The following is a 22,104-nucleotide window of genomic DNA, read 5'->3' as shown; positions in this document are numbered from 1 at the left end:
TTATTTATTCACTGATTATAATTTATTTAGTTTTTTACTTATTTAATTATTTTATTTACTTGTTATAATTTACTTAGTTACTGGCATCCTTAGATGACAACATCTCTATGCTGAAACTAACATTGATTAGTTTTCTGCTAAATGAAATTAAAGTATGGTATTTTGTTACCTGAGGAAAATGGTTTATAGAATGTGTTCATGATTTTCAAAGTATATGGACCACTTCGTAAAACAAGTTAAAAAAAGTATATCGTTCTGATAAAATTGCCAAGTGAAAGCACATTATTTGTGAGATATTATGTCCTCCAGATATAACAAGCACATTCCCCAACTCCACTTTGCAAAGCTGTTTCGATGCGATACCCTTCCAACACAAGCTAATCCTCATTCTTGTTTCTTGTCGACACCACTGGCATTTAGTAGCTCTTAAATACATTCTAGGAACAATGTAACAGAAGACTTCTGTCAGGGCAGGAAAGAAAAAACTGGCTTCTAGGTTGGGTCACTCTGAGTCAGAGAGGTTTAGAGAGAGAGGCTTTTACAACAGCACTTCTTTTCATTTGTTCCTTAGGCTGAGTGCTGTTGAAAAGGAAATGGACTCAAACAGCCTTTGGCTTTAAAACCACCTTGACATGTTTATCTCAGTCAATGTGTTGCCCCCTCTGAAAAGGGCATGTCAAAAGGAAAAAAACTAACTTAAAAGCTTTGAGTTATCTGGCACATTGAGCATGGCAGAGGTATTGTCAGTTGCAGTTTCTCTCTTTTGAAAGAAATATCGGAAAACTAACCAGGCTTCAAAGAAGAGCACCAAAAATAATCAAGGAAGAATACAAACTTGAGGATAAATTTGCAGAGGAGTTAGTTTATATTAAGTCTAGAGTAAAGAAAGCACAGAAAAATGTATTGTATAACTGCATTTAGTAATTAATCAATTATTCTATAAGTACTGTGGACCAAAAGGGGGGTGGCCACATGCTGAGCCTGACAAGCTCAGGGAAAGCCTGAGCTCAGAGACCTAAAGTCACCACACGGGGATGGTCTGGAATTAAAACTGTCTAACTAAAAGCAGCTCATGATGGGCAGTCATGTCCTAGGGAGGTATTTTTCTCTAACAAAGGTCAATGCTTACCTAATTGAGCCTGTCTTCTGTCTTTTGCATTTACAGTAAAGTACTTGGTAACATGCCTTTGAAATGTAAGGGTCATCAGCTTTCCTGTCCCCCTCAAGACCAGAGTCCAACTAGAGCAGAAACCAGCAAACCCCACCATTGTTCGTATTATCATGTTAATTAACATAACTCTCTTATTCCTGCCTATGGAAAAGAAGTTGCAGTATATTCACTTTTACTTTTTATCCAATCCCAGAGAGTCCCTCCCTTCACTTTCTCCTGCCTCCCTAGTCTATCACTAATAACTTCATGTAACCCACTACATCTTCCCCTTTGATTCTGACGTATAAAATAAGTGTAAAACCACCATCTGTGGAGCATTTTCTCAATCCGTTAAGACCTGACTTCTTGGCAATTGTTGACAGTTTGGCTCAAACTCATTAAAATTCTTACAGGTTTGAAAGTTTCTTACATTGACAGTACTTTATCTCAAGATTGACAGAACCAAAGAGATAAAGGTACAACTGAAACAAAATATTTAGGTTAAACATGCAAGGGATTGTTGGAGAATGAAATTAGTCTCAAATAGACTAAAGTATTTGTAGAATCCTCATCCTGGTAAGTTAAAGAGGCAAAATTATCCTTTGAGGCAGCTTATAAAGGCGAAGTCTTCCCAGAAGACAGAGATATATAAAATTGATGATGAGGTACCTTCCGGATCCAGAACTCAGAATGCCAAGTATCTGAATTTGATTGCCATTGAATATAACTGAATTTCAAACTAAAAATAAGAAATATACACTTGTAAAAATGTCATATCTATCTGAACGGTGGCAGGGGGTGGGGATGGGTAACCCTTCCAGTGGGATGTCAGGGGGTCTCCCTCTCCCTCAGGATCTGAGGATGAAGCACAGGGGTCTCTGGGCTTGCTCTGGCTGTGCTAGGAGACCGCCTTAGACCATGGCACCCAGTCTTGGCTGGATCCCTTTCAAGCTTCTAAAAATCCTAGAAGTTTAAAAATCCTAATGCACAGCCAGTGACTCTGCCTGCCAGATCTCTTCTGCTCCACCCGTCTCCTGTGTTGCCCAGGCTCCTTTTCTATTTTCCAAACTCTGGCTACAGAATTCATTACTCAATTCAGGACTCAGTTACAGATCCTTCAGGTCTTACTCTCTGTCTCACGTTCTGATTTCTAAAATCCAGATGTCCTTCTTACCTTTTTCTGACATAGTCTTGTCTACTCCTGAGATCTTTCTAACCTGGCTCTCTGCTAGTCTCACCCTTCAGTGTGAAGGCTGGATTGCTGGAACTTTATATTTTATCAGTTTAATGTACATGTCTAAAGCCACTAATTAATATGTGGGTCCTCTGAGCTCACAACTATGGCTATATTTATAAATCATATTATATATAATGTTAAATCAAAAGAATTGATAAAAGTTTGCCAAGCCAGATATAGAAATTTTTAGGATAAGGTTAACAGGTAAATTTCAAGCTTCTCGGATCTTAGAATATTGAAAGAGGAGAAAATTATAACTATGGAAGATACCTGTTAGCACACCCCTAGGTGCCAGCCATAGAACCAGAGCAGGTCCCAGACACCTTCACTCTGCAGGTGTCTATGGAGAGTGGGACTATGGAGGAGGTCTGGGCACTGCTGCTCTGTACCCTCCAGAAGGCGTATCTCAAGCCTAGCCATCAGCAGAGCCATGCTCTCACCTCAGTGTGGCATAAGCTACATATAATGAGTCTATTTTAATTAGAAACAATACACATTGGCCAGATAAAGGCAGAGAAGTCAAATCCAAATATATACATAAATTCTAGAAACCAGTAAAATAGATCATTTTATCTAGGAATGGTAGGTATCTTTAAAATGTTCAGAGGCAGCCCTGGCCGGTTGGCTCAGTGGTAGAGCATTGGCCTGGCATGAGGAAGTCCCGGGTTCGATTCCCAGCCAGGGCACACAGGAGAAGAGCCCATCTGCTTCTCCACCCCTCCCCCTCTCCTTCCTCTCTGTCTCTCTCTTCCCCTCCGGAAGCCAAGGCTCCATTGGAGCAAAAGATGGCCCCGGGCGCTGGGGATGGCTCCATAGCCTCTGCCCCAGGCGCTAGAGTGGCTCTGGTCGCGACAGAGCGACGCCCTGGAGGGGCAGAGCATCACCCCCTGGTAGGTGTGCCGGATGGATCCCGGTCGGGCGCATGCGGGAGTCTGTCTGACTGCCTCCCGGTTTCCAGCTTCAGAAAAATACAAAAAAAAAAAAAATGTTCAGAGGCAGATGATTTTTTGGAAACTATAGTGATTTGGGTTTTATCTCCACTCCACCGTTTCAGTGCAATGTTTAATAAATACTTGTAGTATTATGATACCTACAGAAAGAACTAAAAAATGTAAGGAATCAGAGGTACAGTATATGATCAATTCAGTTTTGCTAATCTTTACGGATGAGTTTTAAAACTAAAACCTTTCCCTAGCCTGGCAGCTCAGTTGGTTAGAGCACTGTCCCAATATGCCAAGGCTGTGGGATCAATCTCCATATAACAATCAGCCAGTGAATGTATACATAAGTGGAACAACATATCATGTTTCTCTCTCTCTCTCTTCCTCAAATCAATAAAATAAATAAATAAATAAATAAAGCTTTGATTAAGCCAAAAACATTGATCCTGAAAATCATTTCATCTAAAAATTATCTATAAAGAGAATCCAGAGAAAGTATAACTACGGCTTAAATGTAAATATACAATAAGAGATATAGTCAGAGTTCACATAAATTTTAAAATTTAATTTCATTCTGGAATGTATGTTAAACATTATACAGAATTTTAGCAATATGTGTTACTGTCCCTAACCTACCTTGGCATAGAAAGACAATAATGTTACCTGAAAAAACAGAAAAAAGACATTATATAATCATAATTGGTGAAACCTCTGCGGTATGTTTGTGTGTAAAATGAACTCATGAGATCAAATCACTTTTTGTTAAAATAGCTATCTATGTGCATGGAGCAGGTACCTGTATACATAAATTAGGGAAACCTCACCTTGTTACAGAGCCAATGACTAATATTAAGCCTCTTTATTTTTTACCTACTCAATACAAAAGAAAAAGAAAAATAATAAGCCTTCCTTGGCTGTGTTTTGGAGCCAGCAAATTTGAAGTTAAATGGGTCAGAGTAGATTCATTTCTAGTTTGTCTTTTACTTACACAACCCACATCCCACAGAAAGTTTTCTTGAAAATGTGGAAATTTAACCAGTATTTATCATTCTGATCTCAAAAACATGTGTATGACCTATTTTTAAGACCAAAGTATTTTCTCTCAATATATTTCAGTGATTGGAAGTAATTTTGGAATCACATGTGACAATGAATAGAATCACCTCCATTTTTGTTGGTGTTGGTGATATCCTATAGTGTTCCAGTGGGAACTGGCTATAATCAACATTGCTGCGTGGAACAGAATTGTCCATCTAACGTGTTTTTGAAACCTAGTATATATTCAGCCCAACAAAGATAGACTTGCAATAGACTATCAATCAGTAAGAATGTATTTTGCTTCAGAAGATCAAAGGTAAGACAAAAAAAATCATTACTAAAAATATCATTATGCAAGAGAGTATAGCACTAAATTCTAAAATTGTTTTATGATTTATATGTTACAACATCTCAAAGTGTTGGAGCCCACCAGCTCTGCAAGAAATGGTTTACATGGTCAGGTTCTCAGGTGAAGAAAGCACAAGGAGCCAGGGGAACATGAGACATGCTACTATGCTTCATTCCTATCCTAGCAGTGCCAGAGCAGTAGATATAATGCTCAGGAGCAGTAGGGGCATGGTGCCAACATTACATCAGCACAAGATGATGTCATGGCTTACATAGCAGTTTCTGAATCAGGCAGCCCTGAAAGGTATGGGAGTCAGAGCTCAGTAGCCCTGAAAGGTGGGGGGAGCCAGGCGGCCTCAGAAATTCATGTTGTTGACCAGAACCCACAACTTGGATCTTACTGTCATTTCCCACACAAAGAGAGGTATATATTTATAAGCTGGAAAAGTTAGATAAGAGTTTATGAAGAAGATAATATTTGTTTGGTCCTAGGAAGATAATGATGATGATGATAGTAATGATAACGATTATGATGGTATTGATATTAGTATAAACTGAACACGTTTTATGCTAAGCATTGTGTTTTAACTAAGTTATCTCATTTAACCTTCACAGAATCTTATAAGATAGAAATTATTGTCTTCATTTTACAGACTAGGAAACAGGGGTAAGAAAATTTATTTCCTAAGTGAGCAACCCTGCCAAACTGTGTTCAGATTTCTATCCTGATTTTCTGTTCTGATTCAAATAATCATGTTTCCTAAACCTCATCTAAGATGATTATCACAGACTTCCCTGCTTAGATTTCTCAGAATCCTCTTCCCTAATGACCTGCATTATTCTCTATCCACTTATTGGACCTGACTAGTTCACTTTAGGCAGTCTAATACAATATTAAACTTCTGTTGAATCATGAGTAAGACCGCCACGGGCTTTAGAATTGCCAAAGAAAAAGTCTGACTATTTATCAGAATAACCTGAGGAACTTGTTAAATCTTGTAATCATAGATTCCCAGTTCTTGAAAATGGTAGTTTAAAAAAAGGATTCTCACATTAGTCTAGAGGTGCTATAGGAACAGTTGAGACCAATAACTTGTGCCTTATCCATTAATCAATTATTCTAAGACTTGGTCAATTCTAGTGACACAAATCTCTCTCAGGTGACAGAATCTCTGAGGCCATTCTGTCACTCATCTAACTAGTAGCATTTAATCAAGATTAGCTATGAGTTAGCCATCAGGCCAAATTCTGAACTAATATGTTTTAAAAAATATGGTGACTTTCTTTAAGAAGCTCATTATTTGTTAACCTAGAGAAACAAGCCAAAGATACAGTTGGTATCAGAATCAGTTTATTCATAGGGTTCAATGAGAACATGTAAGAGGAACATTATAATTTCCTGGCTTCTTCCAGTTTCTCTGGCTCTTCCTTTAGGTATTCCTTTCCATGCAATCTATTGAATGTTTTATTGAGATCATTTCATTTAGTATTCACAACAACCTTAATCAGACAGACCTTAGGTATTTCAAAGATAAGGAAATTGGGACTCAGAGGGATTTTAAAAATTGTCCAAGCATACACACCTAAAAAACAGAAAGAGAATTTAAACCACAGCTATGTATCCCAAAGTAAAAAAGTACGATCGTCACATTTTGTAAATTGCCAACAATTTTAAGGATGTTTATCTCAGAAAATGAATAGTACAGTCAATCCTTGGCAACAGGAAATAGCTTGAATTTTAAGCTGTTAGCCTAGTTCCAATAAGTAACACATCCAGTCAATTTAAACAGTTTACGTCTTGCTTGGTGAACAATGACTATCAACATTTCAAAGTCAGACACAACCTTCTCTATTTCACAGGCTCCTGTTTTCTTTGGCCCCTGACACTAGTCAAGCCACAACTCATGTTCCATTCCAAGGAAGCCATTTTGCTTTCTCTCATTAGAAACTGTGCCCATATTTTTTGCAAGCTGTTGTTTATAAAGGATTTTGTGGTGACTCAAGAAAATAAAATTGCTGATTAATAGACTAGATTAAAATTATTCCATATTCAAACTAGTCTTTCTTCTGAAATGTAATATATTTTATCTGGTACTGTCAAATCTTGTTAATCAACATGAAGGTTAGAACCATTATAATCTAATTTAATTTTTCACTAGGGTATACTTTGAAAAAAAATTAGGAGCTTAATGGATTAAATAGGTGAACACATATTGAAAAGTAACATGAGAGCAAGATTATTTAGCTTTCTCAGAGCAAACTTAAAATAACAAATTACCCTTCACAGCTCTCATTTCATCATTAGGATTTGGGTTAAGGTTTTAAATAAAGGGAGATAATCTTAGGGATTAGACTTGAAATTCAAACACTTACTTAACCTACTTAATGAAGAGTAGAGAAAAGACAGTTTTATGAGCTGAAATGTAAGTGTTGAGTTATACGGGGACCACAGATTTTTGTGTGTGACTTTCAATTCTCCACCTGTCACTTTCTTTTGATCTCCTAATGGTAACTTTTCTCTTCTTGGGGTATTTCCTTCCAGGAATAAAAATACCCAGTATTGGCAACTGATATCTGAACTATATATTAAGAAACATATTTGAATGAGTAAATAATTAGAAGATATTTAAATGTTTTTATCTGTATGGTTTTTTAAAAGTCTAGTCCTAAATGTACCAAGCATTCTGTAGTTTAACCAAAATATCTCAAAAGAAATGCTATAATCAAACTTGTACCTATAAATTCTGCTAAACTGTTTCTCAGAATTGGTCTAATGGGTTTTATTAAAAGAGTTTTAATATTTTAAGTATCAAACAATGAAGTGTTTTTTTAATTTTTCTAGCTAGATTAATTCAGTGAAAAAAATTATGGTTCAAGTAATTTATTCTTTGTTCCAGAAAATTATGCATAAATATTTTCCAATAATTGTATTCAATTTCTCTAAGTTTTACTCATATTACCTTATGATAAAGTAATAAAATTCCATTTTAATCATGAGCAACCACACCAAGAACTTATTTCAAGGAATTTGAAAGATAAATACTTTTGATTACATAGAACCATAGTTAGAGTTATTAGGGGTTAAAATATGACCAATAGATTGAAAGCCTGTTTTGAGAACTTTAAGGTTTTAGATGAAGATTAGCCAAAAACATGAAAAACAGCTATCAGGAAAAGAATAAACACATAAAATGTCCAAACTACTATGGCAAAGTTTCTATCAAGTCATAAGAAATCAGAAAGGCTTCATGAAAAAGCTGGAGTTTAATAAAAAATTATTTCATAGATTAATAAAATTTGGAAAAAAATGGCTTAAAGATTATGGTCCAGTAGGATAAAGTATCAATAAAGGATCAGAGGAATAAAAACTTAAAAAAAAATAAAAACCATACATTTAGGGAGATCATAGCATTCTTTTCTTCCATGGTGTTCTGAACTACCATTACAAAGCATTTGTCATGATATATGGCATGGAGGCGGTGCCTTTGTCTTATAAGACTAGATGTTGCTCAAAAATAGAGACTCGATTTTATCATCTTTATAGCTCTAAAATCCATCATAATTTTTAGAATATAAAAAACTATGCTATTGAATTAAAAAGCAAGTAAATGGACATTTCAATTCAGCTGAAAAGTAAGGGAGTAACAGGTGGTACAAATAAATAGAAAAGTTAGAGTGATAACATTTAGAAAGGGAAGGTAAATAGTCACTGAGTGATTCTGAATAAGAAATTGACATGAATGAACTATGTTTTGGTAATAACAATTTGAGTGCATCAAGCAGACTCCACTGAAGTGGAGACAGTCTGGAGAAAGAAGTTCAGTTTGAAAGTATAAGTAACAATTTAGGTCAGAGTTAAATGAGTAGCTGTGAACATGGTGTGGGAGAGAAGGCATAGTAGATTTAACAGACATGCAAAAATAGTTCTTCCTGCTGCTTTTGTCCTGTAGAAATTAAAGACCTGCCTTTGCTGGCTCAACAACATAAGGACCTAAACACATGATAGCCTGTTCATCCCTGAGTTGTATGCTCCACCTTCATAACAGAGTACTGGCTGAAAATAACCTGTATTCCTGGGGTAGACTTATTCCTTTGAAGTTGAGCATCTAGATACACACATCCCAATCAGCTACTTCTATGGCCAACCTTCTTGTTACCTTTCCTCCTGGGCCTGATGCCCACTCAGTTTCCTGAAAAGGCTGCAGTTTGGCCCTATACCCCACCCTGGAAAGATAGGGGCCTGATTATAGACCATGCTTCCTGTCAGACAAATTCCCCAGGAAATCATTGTGCTCATAGTCTTACAACGTCCTTCCTGATACAGGACTCGGGGACTCATGTAATGCCAATGAATAGTGTCGTGTGAAAGCATTCAAGTTGAACCCCTATTTTACTCTAGAACAGAGACTAGGTCATTATTAACCTTGACTTAATGATTCAGAAAATGTATCACTCTAGCTTTTTGCTTTCCTTCCACTATAAACGTCTCAATGCCATGTGAAAAGGCCATCTCCTAAAAAAAGTTCAAAAGCAACTGAATAAATACAAAACATCAGTTTCTCACATCAAAAAATAATCTATGATTTTTAGCTTTCCCAACTGAAAAATGACAGTTTCATAAACAAAACAGAAATGAGAAAGGCATTTTTTGGGAAAGAGAATTGTGAGTATGCTTTCAGACTTCATATACTTAAGATGTTAGTAGCATAACCGGATCAAGTTATAAAAGAACATGTAGAGCTTAGAAGAGAAGTGGAGTCTAAAGATGCATATTTTATATTAAATAATAAAGATGCAGAGATTTAATTAACCCATACTGATGTGATAGTTGAATAGACATCACAAAGGGGAAGAGTGCATAAACAAGGTGAATAGGGAAAAAATTTTGGTTAAAATTGGGGAAAGTGGAAGAACACAGATGAATGGAAGCTAAGAGAAAGTGTCACAAAGAATATATTAACCGAATTAAACAAGTAAGTCAAGGTTGAATATTAGTTTGGTACCCAGAGCTTAAGAGTTGATCTTCTTGGGAGCATATTCAAGAAGATGCTGGGAGGAAAAGCCAGGTGGCAAGAGGTGAAGAAGTGATAAACTTTTTCTTCTTTACAATAGAAAAATCTTGAAACATTCAGTAGGCACAAGAGAAGCCATCCAGACAAGGAGTGATAGAAGACACTAGAAAAACATCAGGAAAATTGATGGAGCAAAGTTGCAAAGAAGGCCAGGGGCAAAGATTTGTGATCATCTTCTCAAAGACAGCAACAAATCAAAGAAGGAAGGCCAAGATTCTGAAAGTTTTCAGTTAAGTAGAAGTAAAGGCGAGAGCACAGGGAAGACAATAGAGATCTAGAGGAATATAAAAACACTCCATACTACCAGCCGGGGCAACGGAAGCAATTAAGCTCACCTCCTCAAACTTCATTCTGAATATTTTGAACAGTCCAGGAGTATACTGTCTTGTTACTGGACTGGAAAAGTTAGCCGGATTCAGAGCGACACGATGCTTTTGTGTTTATATCAATATTTGCCATGTAGACTGACACACAGTGATAAACATCCATTGCTGAGTAAATTGATGAAATAAAATATAAACTTTATATAAAATAAAAATATAAACAGCAGATCCTTTTAATAGATGGGTAGCTAAATCCACCTGTATACACAGATGTGTGTGCATGATTCTGATTATCACACACACGTGCTCAAGGAGGGGGGCCTTTAGTGTCACTTTCTAATACTGGGAACCCCAAATTCCCAGCACTTGCGGTAAGGTGAGTGTGCAGCCCCAGGAATTGGTAATACATGAGTCACCTTCCCAACAGATTACATCTAACATTTACCCATCAGTCCCTCAATCCTGAAACAGCACCAGGTTTTAAATAACGGAGGGTCTAGACTAGAAAGGCAGGGATGGGAAGGTGCCTTCCCTCCCGTGGTCATCTGCACAGTCACTGTGTGAGAAGGTTAAATTTACATCACAGCTCTTGGTCTAACTATAGCGGAGCTTAGAGGTCACCCTGCCCAGCGAGGTTCAAGTATATAAACTAACCAACTGTAAACACAGAGTTAACTGTTTTTCATGAAACTGTTATTTCAGAAATGTTCCTAAGACACTTGGTAAGGAGAGTACAAAATATAAGGAGAACACTTTCACCTCTGACATTTAGATTTCATATTTTTGGGGGATAGAAATACACATATCTGGGACAATATGGCATCAAAGATACGAGAACTACAATTTTCTAAATGTTTTACACTATATACTAGAAACAGAACTTTCTCACCCGCCCTGTGAGATAGGTATTATCTCATTTGTTACAGATGAAGAGACTGAGGTTTAAAAAGGAGAAGTAATGTGTTCATGCTTTCCATGGATGATGGTGGCTAAACTCGTGTTTGATTCCCTATTCCAGGGGTCGGGAACTTATGGCTCGTGAGCCAGATGTGGCTCTTTTGATGGCTGCATCTGGCTCGCAGACAAATCTTTAATAAAAAAATAATAACGTTAAAAATATAAAACATTCTCATATATTACAATCCATTCATTTCCTACCACTCATGTTCATGGTTGCGGGTGGCTGAACCAATCATAGCTGTCCTCCAGGACAACACCAAATTTTTATTGGATAATAAAACCTCATTCACGGGTTATTGTGAGGTCAGGAAGTAAACTTCCCTCCTTTTAATCAAGTAGTCAGCTAGCTAATTGCAGAAACGCTTTTGACAAAGAAGATGGCTAAAAGAAAAAAAGATGAGGAGTATCATACTTTTCAGCAGTAATGGACAGAGGAATTCGCCTTTGTGGAGAGAGCAGGTTCTGCAGTGTGTCTAATATGCAATGATAAAATTGCATCGATGAAACGGTCCAATAGAAAGTGGCACTTCGACACACGCCATACTACATTTGCATCAAAATATCCAGCGGGGGACAGCAGGAAGAAAGCATGTCAAGAGCTACTGTGCAGAGTGCAAGCTAGTCAGCAGCAACTCTGTGTTTGGACCCAACAAAGAGACTGGAATTCGGCTAGCTTTGCTGGTGCTTTAGCAATTATGAGAAATGAAAAGCAATTCACAGATGGGGAGTATGCCAAAACATTCATGCTTGATGTTGCCAATGAACTTTTTGATGACTTTTCAGATAAAGACAAGATAATCAAACGAATAAAAGACAAGCCTCTGTTGGCAAGAACTGTTCACGATCATACCATCATGATGGAAAATCTAATTGAGGCAACACAAGTGAAGGACATAAATGCAGCACCATTCTTTTCACTCGCTTTGGATGAGTCAACAGACGTAAGCCATTTATCCCAGTTCAGCGTGATTGCAAGGTATGCTGTCGGTGACACACTATGTGAGGAAAGTCTTGCTGTTTTTGCCTATGAAAGAGACAACAAGAGGGGAGGTTTATTTAAGTCTTTCACTGAGTTCGCTAAAGAAAAAAATCTACCAATGAATAAACTTATTTCGGTGTGTACTGATGGTGCTCCGTGCATGGTGGGGAAAAATAGGATTCATAGCGCTTCTTCGTGAACATGAAAAGAGACCCATCCTAAGTTTTCACTGCATCCTACATCAGGAGGCGCTTGTGCTCAGATGTGTGGTGAGCAGCTTGGTGAGGTAATGTCGCTGGTCATTCGGGTGGTCAACTTTATTGTTGCCCGAGCTTTAAATGATCACCAGTTTAAAACACTGCTGGATGAAGCTGGGAATAATTATCCTGGTCTGCTTCTGCACAGCAATGTGCGTTGGTTGTCAAGAGAGAAGGTGCTCAGCCATTTCACAGCTTGTCTGAGCGAAATCCAAACTTTTCTTGAAATGAAAATCATCGAGCATCCTGAGTTAGCTAACACTGAGTGGCTCCTGAAGTTCTACTATCTCATGGATATGACTGAACATCTGATCCAGCTCAATGTGAAAATGCAAGGCGTTGGAAATACAGTCTTATCCCTTCAACAGCAGTGTTTGCATTTGAAAACAAGCTGGAACTCTTCATCACTGACATTGAAATAGGTCGTTTACTATACTTTGAAAAACTGGGAGAGTTTAAAGATGCATGCACAGCAAGTGACCCTGCTCAACATCTTGATCTCCAGCAGCTAGCGGGCTTCACATCTAATCTCCTGTAGTCATTGAAAGCGCGCTTTGGAGAATTTTGTGAGTGCAGTCGTCTTTTTAAGTTCATCACCCATCCACACGAGTGTGCAGTGGACAGCGCCGACCTGAGTTACATCCCTGGTGTCTCCGTCAGAGATTTTGAGCTATAAGCTGCTGATCTGAAGGCCTCAGACATGTGGGTGAATAAGTTTAAGTCACTGAATGAAGATTTGGAAAGACTTGCAAGATAGGAAGCAGAGTTGGTGAGCAAACACAAGTGGGGAGAAATGAAAAACTTCAACCCGCAGACCAGCTGATTGTCAAAACTTGGAACATGCTTCCTGTCACATACCACACACTGCAGCGTTTGAGTGTTTTTTACTGACAATGTTTGGCTCTACGTATGTATGTGAGCAGTCTTTCTCACATCTAAATAACGTTAAGACCAACCTACGATCACGTTTAATGGATGAAAGTCTCAACACCTGCATGAAGCTTAACCTCACCATGGATCAACCAGACTACAAAGCCATCAGCAAAACCATGAAGCACCAGAAGTCGCATTAATGGTAAGAAGTACTTTATTCATCACTGGTTAGCAACAGCGTAACAACGTTATTAAAAAGAATTCAGAGACTTATTGTACTTTAAAAGTGTTGGTCTTACGTAAAATGCACACATTTATTTGTATTTAGTGTTAAACATATTGTATGGCTCTCACAGAATTATATTTATATTTGTGGCATTCATGGCTCTCTCAGCCAAAAAGGTTCCTGACCCCTGCCCTATTCCATACTGCTGACACAGTGTGAAATGGGCACTAGCTCAGGGCAGTTTCAGGGAGAGAAAGAACCGAGCTATCTCTGTAAATATCCTTCCATCTTCCTTGAGGCATCCCCTCCCTAGTAGCTTATGCTTCTCTACTTTAGGTAATTCACATTTTGACACCAACTTCTGCCCTTACGGAAAATCTAATGAGACCCAATGTGAACGATCCTTCTTTGTGAGCGAGCTGCAATTACAGACACCTGCCTCATAGAATGACTCTCAGGACTCCTGATGAGGTAGATCTTACCGTAAGCTTCCCCAGATGTAGTCTCCGACCACTGCCAAAATCCCCAGCCACCAAGACCTCACTCCTGCTGCTGCACACACGCAGACGGCTGTGCGTGTATGTTAAGCTCCGTGTTCAAGGCAAGTAAATTAACCCAGAAATCAATCAATTCGCTCGAGTTTCTTGAAAGCCACATTAGTATCTCTGAAATTTAAGCAGGGAAGTAGCAGGACCCTCTAATGCCTTGAATTAAATTTTGTGCCAAACTGCGTTGTGCACTAATAATGGATTGTCCATTGTTCATTAGTAAAAGGAGGGTCTTTAATGATTCAAATTAAGCTCTGAATTTTCTGTTTGTTTTTTAATTGTATCCTTTTCTCGGCTCAGTCTTTGTGGAGCCGGTGGCAGAGAGTTCTCTGTTCCTTTCATTAAATTTTTATGAGTCCTCAAATTAAACTGTAGCTTTCTTAGATATAGGAATATTAGGGGGGGGGGAATACAACTTCTGTTTTGTTCCCAGAAAGCTAACTGCTTCTGTCCCCCTTGGACTTGCTGCCATTCTCTCTAAGCCAATTCTTCACCCGTTCCCCAGCTTTTCCAAATCAGTCCTTATTCAAGCTTTCAAAAATCTTCTTATTGTATATTCTAGCTCAAAATCTAGCTTCCATTATTTCAAGTATAGTGATTATTATTCAGCATTAAAAGCAAAAAAAAAAAAAGAAATCCATTTTTGCCCTTTGTCTCAGAGGGGGCTTAGGTGCAACTTTCTCCAGTTGACCCAAATCCAGGTTCACCGGACACCAGATGCCTCCACCACCCATGCCCCTGAAGTCTGACCCCAGTGAGATCAAAGTCATAAACCTGAGGTGCACAGGTAAGGAAGTCAGTCCCATGTCTTTCCTGGCTCCCAAGATCGGTGCCCTGGGTCTGTCTCCAAAATGGTTGTTGATGACATAGCCAAAGTAACCGGTGATTGGAAGGGTCTGAGGATGACAGTGGAACTGACCATTCAGTACAAACAGGCCCAGATTGAAGTAGTGCCTTCTTCCTCTACCCTGACCATCAAATCAAAGCCTTCAAAGAACTGCCACAAGACAGAAAGAAACCAAAAAACACTAAGTACAGTGGAAATAGTATTTTTGGTGACATTGTCAACATTGCCTGAAGATGTGGCACTGATCTTTAGCTACAGAACTCTCTGGAACAATTAAAGAGATCTGCAGTGCTGATGAAGCCACCCTCATGACATCATGAATGGTATCAACAGTGGTGCACTAACACTGCACCAGTTAGTTAAAAACTACAAGGGAACTATTTAAAATAAAGATTGTTGACAAAGAAGGAGGAGGAGGAGGAGGAGGAGGAGGCTACTATACTATTGTATATCAGCTGCAATTTAAAAAGAATTTAAAGAATAAGGGCAAGCTAAAATCTTGAAGAAAGAAAAAGTTTACAGGATTAACTCTGGGAAGTGAGACTAAGAAGTGGAAAGATAGCAACTTTTTATTTTACACAGTTCTGTATTTTTTATTTTTTTAATGAATATACTTTAAACAGATAATTAAAAATTGTACTCACTACTTCTTTACTTTGATATCAGATGTTTTCTTGGTATATAACACTGTGAGATGTGCTATAGAACGTTCTGAGGTCAGGCAGTGACTATGCAGACAAATTTCTCTAACTACACCATTCTTTCCATGATCAAGGCAGATGAGAAAACTACACCCTGATTTACTAATGTGTACAATCTTTTCATTCCCCTGCCCCTATTTATTCTATGACCCAATGCCTCTAATTAACTCTGAGGGGCATTATAAAAAACAGCTTCCTGAAATATACTTTTGTATTTATTGAAAGAATGTGTGGAAAACACTGTTTAACATGTTGCACCATAGTTCAGTTTCTTTTGGAGAACTTACTACAGAAATATTTCTATTGAGTCAATATGGAGAATTATTTCCTTTGCTGAGTAACTGCTTCGCTCTTCTTAGAGGAACACTTCGAGATGGTTAACCAACCATGGTTCTGTGTTTTCATGGTCTTTCAGAAAGCTCAAGATGCATCTGTTTCCTATCACTACAAAATATACAACCTCCTTGCAGCATGTGCCTTGTTTACTAATCACACTTAGTTGCTTCTTATTTTTCTCACTGTTATTCTCCTAGATTTGTTTATCTACATTCTTACCTCCTCCCTTTTTTGTTCTTATTTGTGTGCATCTTGCTATTTTACCTGTCACTTTAAAACATATTAATTTTTTAAAAATATTTAAATTAATGAAATTTAATTTACACATGTAAAAGTTTAAAGAAAATGCAGCTGGGTTAGGCTGCATTTAATGCTAGTTAAATTTAAGTTACCCATGTTTAACATGGCCATTAGAATAAGAGTTTAATTATGTACTTTTTCAAGACTTATGAGATTCTATTCAGAGTGTAATATGGACATATCATATTTGAAAGGAGAATAGAACTGAAAAAGATAAATCAATGTCACCTTAAAAGTCATTAGGACCTAATTTTTCATGGCCTTGTAGGTATTCTGTAGGGAAAATAGACACAGTGTCTGCTGCAAGAATGTAGTATGAATCGCAGATACACTATATCCAAATCTAGTAATTAAGGATACAAAAAGACTCAAACTATATCTATATCATTCTAAGATCATAAAGACCATATTCAATCTTGGTTGAAAGTAGGCACCGTGAAGTATTTTCATAAAGGAGCTTGTCTTGAGGTAAACAAAAGGCAGTTTCCAAGAGTCACCAGGGTTTAAACAACTGAATTAATTCAAAGAGGAACATTTCAAGAATGACCTTACAAAAAAGCTTTATATTTACCTTATTAATTTCTTCAGACATCAGCTCACTTGAAGAAAGTAATAACTTCTCAAAGTAATGCAAAATCTGTAATAAGGCCACAATTGTACATTTGAATATGCCAAGTAAACACATTCAAATTGCAAAGCATTAAAATATTCCCAGTGCTTGCTTTATTAGAAATGAAATTCCCTAGGCTAAAGCTCAGTGGGAGAGGGATAATTCATCTTTTCCCCATTCATATTTCAAAAGACATGTCTCCCTTACATAATAAAAATATAGTAAAACCCTCCTGAGTTTTCAACATCAGTAATGCCACATAATTGCCATGACATGCCACAAATGTAGACAGATGTGCCTTTGGCTTATTATTTTCCAGCTACAAGGGTCGCAACAGCTTGACCACATAGCTGTTGGTACCACACAAGCATACTGCCATTTTGGCTTTTATGTTACTATAACAAATCATTATGTCAGAGCCAGGAGACTTTGCTCACTATCACCATCATTTCCGAAGATGCTATGGCATAGGACTGAGGAAAAGAGGTAGCTTTGTTAGCTTTATGAAATTCCCAATGATAGGTATTATAATTAACTTCAAAATTTAGAAATTCTGGGGAAGACTTGATTATGTGGTAATATATCATCAACCCCCCACAGAATAGGTCATTAAACATAGAAACAGTGCAGATGCATTTTGGTTGACAAACATCATGATTAAAATTTATTAAATCTCATCTCCATTAACTTCTACATTACTTTAGGGTCAAACATATATATTTTGAAATGGCCATCTCACACTACCAAGAAATTACAATCACTGAAATAATTCAGCAATATCCTTGCAAAAATAAATTTTACATCCACATCTTCAATAACTCACACAAATACTTAGAGGACATTTGTTCTTAATTTGAGAAAATTGAATTCCATATCCTGATGAGAATTCTTATTTTAAAATATTATTAAAATAATTAAAAATTATTATTAAATAATTTTTCCTGCTAATCAACAGGAAAAAAATGGTGGCTTTGTTTCTAAGTGAGATATTTTATTATTCTCAAAGTGAATGAAATATACTCTCATCAAGTGAAGATACTCAGCCAAAATAGTGTATTGAGGAACAAGTATTTACATCAAATGCCCAATTACTCTAAGTTAATACTACTTGTACTAGAAATCACCTGAATGTTTTAATTTTGGAAAATTGTACTTGAAATATGTTCTTGATTGATTGATTTTCTTTTATATAATTGAAGATGCTTAATACTAAAGCTAACAATTGCATGTATATTCTTTCAAAAGTAAACACTAGATAGTGTAAAAATACGCATTTTAAAATAAGTTAATTTTTTCCCAAAATTGTCAAACTCCACACTAGACCACACCGTTAAAATAATTATCAGTGTGTTGGATGATATGATGGGCAATAATATTCATTACTTCCTATTTTCATTAGTCAATGACCAGATTTCAGTAGTCAATGACCAAGTTTTTTCCTCAGCAGAAAAATCTATTCCTTTATTTATTGCTTTGCCTGGTTTTGATTTTAAACACTTCATGACAGATGTGATTAGTTATGTCCCTCAAAGAGTTTTCAAACTGGAACTTACAGGAATCATAAGTTCATTGGCTTCAATGGGTCTACAGACTTTTTCCACAGCTTTTCTTCAGTAACCCCTGGTTTTCATAACATTCAGAAAGACCTATTGTTTAGACATGTTGAGTTTGTTTTTAAATAACTAATACTGTGTGTGTTTTTGTTTTTTTTAATAAGATAGAGAAAGGGAGTGGGGGGAAGGGAGAGAGATGCGAAGAATCAACTCACACTTGATGCACCTTAGTTGTTCATAGATTGCTTCTCATGTGTACCTTGAATCACAGACTGCAGCTGAGCCAGTGACCCCTTGCTCAAGCCAGAGACCTTGGGCTCAAGCTAGAGACCTTGGGTTCAAGCCAGCAACTTTAAGCCTCAGTCAACTATCTTTGGGCTTAAGCCAGTGACCATGGCATCATGACTATGATCCCATGTTTAAGCCGGCAATGTCAGGGTTTCAAACCTGGGACCTTAGCATCCAGGGTCAATGCTCTATCCACTTGCCACCACTGGTCAAGCAACACTGTATTACTTTTTACTGCTGTTTAATAATTTAAAATATAGCCATTTGAATGTGAAGAACTAATTTTTTTAAATAGAATACATTATGTTTTAAATATGTATTTACAAAGTCATACTCTTTTTCATGTACCCTAAATAATATTTAATAATATATAACTACTCAATAGGCATTTACTCCATTTGTTTTCATCTATACAGGAAGAGTAAATCAAAATGAAAAAAAAAGGGTAATCAGAAAATGAAGTTTTCTTGTGCCTTTTTAAAGGAAAATATAATCTAGGAGATCCAAAATAAAGTTTATTTCATTCAAAAATATTCAAGTCTTTAAAAATCTTTCCTCTGAGTTTGTTGAGTTCAAATAAGTTTACAACCATTATATTGCATTATTAACTGTCTTTTTAAATTTAAAAAGTTATAGCACATGTTCTGTAGTGTACAGACTTTCGGATCAGTTCAACAAACCAGGCATTATGACAGATGATGATAAAACAAAGACAGAACATGTCTGGTCTTCTAAGAACTTCTGTAAGTGGAAGCATAAGAGCAGACTGACCTCAGCACAGTGCCTGGAGAACACTGTCTAGAGGCAGGCCAGAGGGAATCAGAGCATTCCAGAGAAGAGAGTAACAGCAAAGAATTCAGGAGGAGTATTGTTGAGCCCCTCCACATGCTTGGGTAACCACGCTGTGGAGAAGACAAGGGCAACTTAGTTCAAGGGGAATGCAGAGAGAAGTCTGACAACAGATGTGTACATAAGAAACCATGGAAACTCTGAAGAAAGTGTGTCTTACAATTAAAAATGCTAGTATTGGTGAGTTGAGAATCCAACAGATAGGAGGGCAGATCTGTCTCCCTCATTCTCTAGATGACAAATCAAAGCTAATACCAATAAACACAACTTCCTTGAAATGGACATTAGAAAGACAGTTAGACTGGAACTAATTCCTTTTAGGCCTGACTCTCATTAAGCCCATAACTTAATTTTCGATAAGTACTAGTTGATTTTATTTTAGCTCAGGAAGTCAATGCTTATTTTTATGGCTAAATTGATACTGATGTACACTGGAACATTTTATATCTTTGGATTATTTTCTATATTTCAATATAAACTAGTAAAAAATATCAAATATCTTGAAGAGTTGATCAACGTAAAAATAAAAATAAAAAATTATGGTTAAGTCCACGTTGAAGAGGTAGAGAAAGAATATTTAAAGTTAAATCCTTAAATATATTGAAAATATTTTTTAAAAAGGTTTCTGATTACTTGTTCCCAAAGTTAATCTGCATCTTAAACAAGCGGGGAACTTTAAAAAAATATATCTTTTAAAGCCCATTCCAGACTTCTTATATCAGAAACTACATAGGAGGGACTGGGATTTATATGTTTTACAAAACTCTTTAAATGATTCCAAGTCATAGCCAGGTTTGAAAGATCCGATATAAATAATGCTACCTGTTAGTGTTAAAATGCAAGTGTCAAGAAGAGACACTATTTGTAAGACCTATTTCTCAGTGACCATACAGTGGGTGACAAAAAAAAATCTGTAAAGAAATACATGGGACACAAATAAAAAGCAGGTTTGTGCTAATGAAAGATTGAATATAACTGTAGTTACTAAAAATATAATTTGGTACAGGTGAAATGTAAAGAAATATTAGAAAGTAATGAAACAGGAAGAATTGATATTAAAAAAGTTCAAAAATATAAGCATTAGAGGAGAGACAGTACCGTTTCAATAGTGGATATTCATATTACCTATATTTATCTGTCTCTACCTATTATCCACATGAAAGATGAAATCATACTTTGTTACACTTATTATTTTTACTTAACAATATGGCACAATCATATTTCTATTTCATTGATATTTTTTCCCCATCCTTTTCAAGGTTGAAATAGTTATTTCATTATATACCAAAGTACCGTGATTTAACTAATTCCAATAGCCAATAGAAAAACAGAAAAAGCATAAAAGCAAGTAAATCACCCACAGAGTTTTATGGTCAATAAGTACATGAAAAATGATTCTGCCACCTTGGGAATTTCTAATAAGTAAAAAAAAAACAATAAAATACTATTTCTCATCAAATAAGTTGGTCAAATAAATTCAAAATTACTTGTAAGACTTAATTTAGGCAAGAATTTGGAAAATTGGGAATACTCAAATGATGCCGATTGATGCTGAGACAAGAAACATGCCTTTTATTAAAAAAAAAAAAAAAAAGAGAATTGAGGAGTTGCTATAAGTATTAAAAATATCAGTCCTAAAAACTACTGTATTTACACACAAACATAGGGATGACCATAGATCTTCACTGTAGCGGTGAAATCCAGCTACACGCAGAGGCACAGCTGATTGGGACAGAGAAAGCTAATCCCTGCAATTGCAAAAAGAGGGATTTGACCCTAAATTGCAATGCTCTGCTCAGCTAGACCCTATGTCAGCATCCTCAGCCGAACCTCCAGCGCCCCACTTCTCAGCCAACTTCTATTTTAGCCTCTACATAAAAGTACAAGTTGACATTGTAAACACAGCACAGTATTAACAAATGTGTCATTTGCTTAATCTTTCTAATGGTTCCCATTATATATAATATAAACATGTAAGTTCCTTGTTCTAGTTCACAGATTGCTTGCTACAAAACCTGGCCCGTTAGCCTCCTCTCTTCCACTTGCCTCTTCACCCTTTCTGTTCCAGCACGTTGGCCTTTGTTCCCTCCCAAACACAAGATTTGCTTCTCCCTAAGAGCCTTTGCTCTCCCCACACTCTCTCCTGAGGATGCAGATTCCCCAGTTTTTGTCTGGTTGTTTCCTGCTTGTTATTTAGGTCTCAGATAACCACACCCTATTGCAAGATTCCCCCAACCAGTCAACAATATAGAAGTGCTAAAACTCATTATCTCACTGCTTATTTTAAATATTTGCAATGCTCATATTACTACCTGATATTTCTGTTGCTTGCATATTTTTTAATCTATTATCAATTTATCAGTGCTCCCTCACAAAAATATGCAAATTTTATAAAAGGAGAGACCAATCACAATCCCAGCTATAAGCCTAGTGCCTACCTAATTCATAGCAGGTAATTTTATATTACCTGCTATATATATATATATTTGTTGAATAAAGGACTGAATTCATGAACGAATAAATCATCTAGTTCCTCCTTCCTAATATCATGGCCTAGAAAGTCAGCACATCTTATCTTCTACTGGCCATGTCCATGTTGATGTTTACTTCAACTCCACTGCCTCCTTTCGGCTATTACAGCTTCAAGTTCAAGTTTACCTTGGGAGTC

This window comes from Saccopteryx leptura, chromosome 1 (genome assembly GCF_036850995.1).
Source record: "Saccopteryx leptura isolate mSacLep1 chromosome 1, mSacLep1_pri_phased_curated, whole genome shotgun sequence".
NCBI classification, from domain to species: Eukaryota; Metazoa; Chordata; class Mammalia; order Chiroptera; family Emballonuridae; genus Saccopteryx; species Saccopteryx leptura.
Note: the sequence above shows the minus strand (reverse complement) of the source record.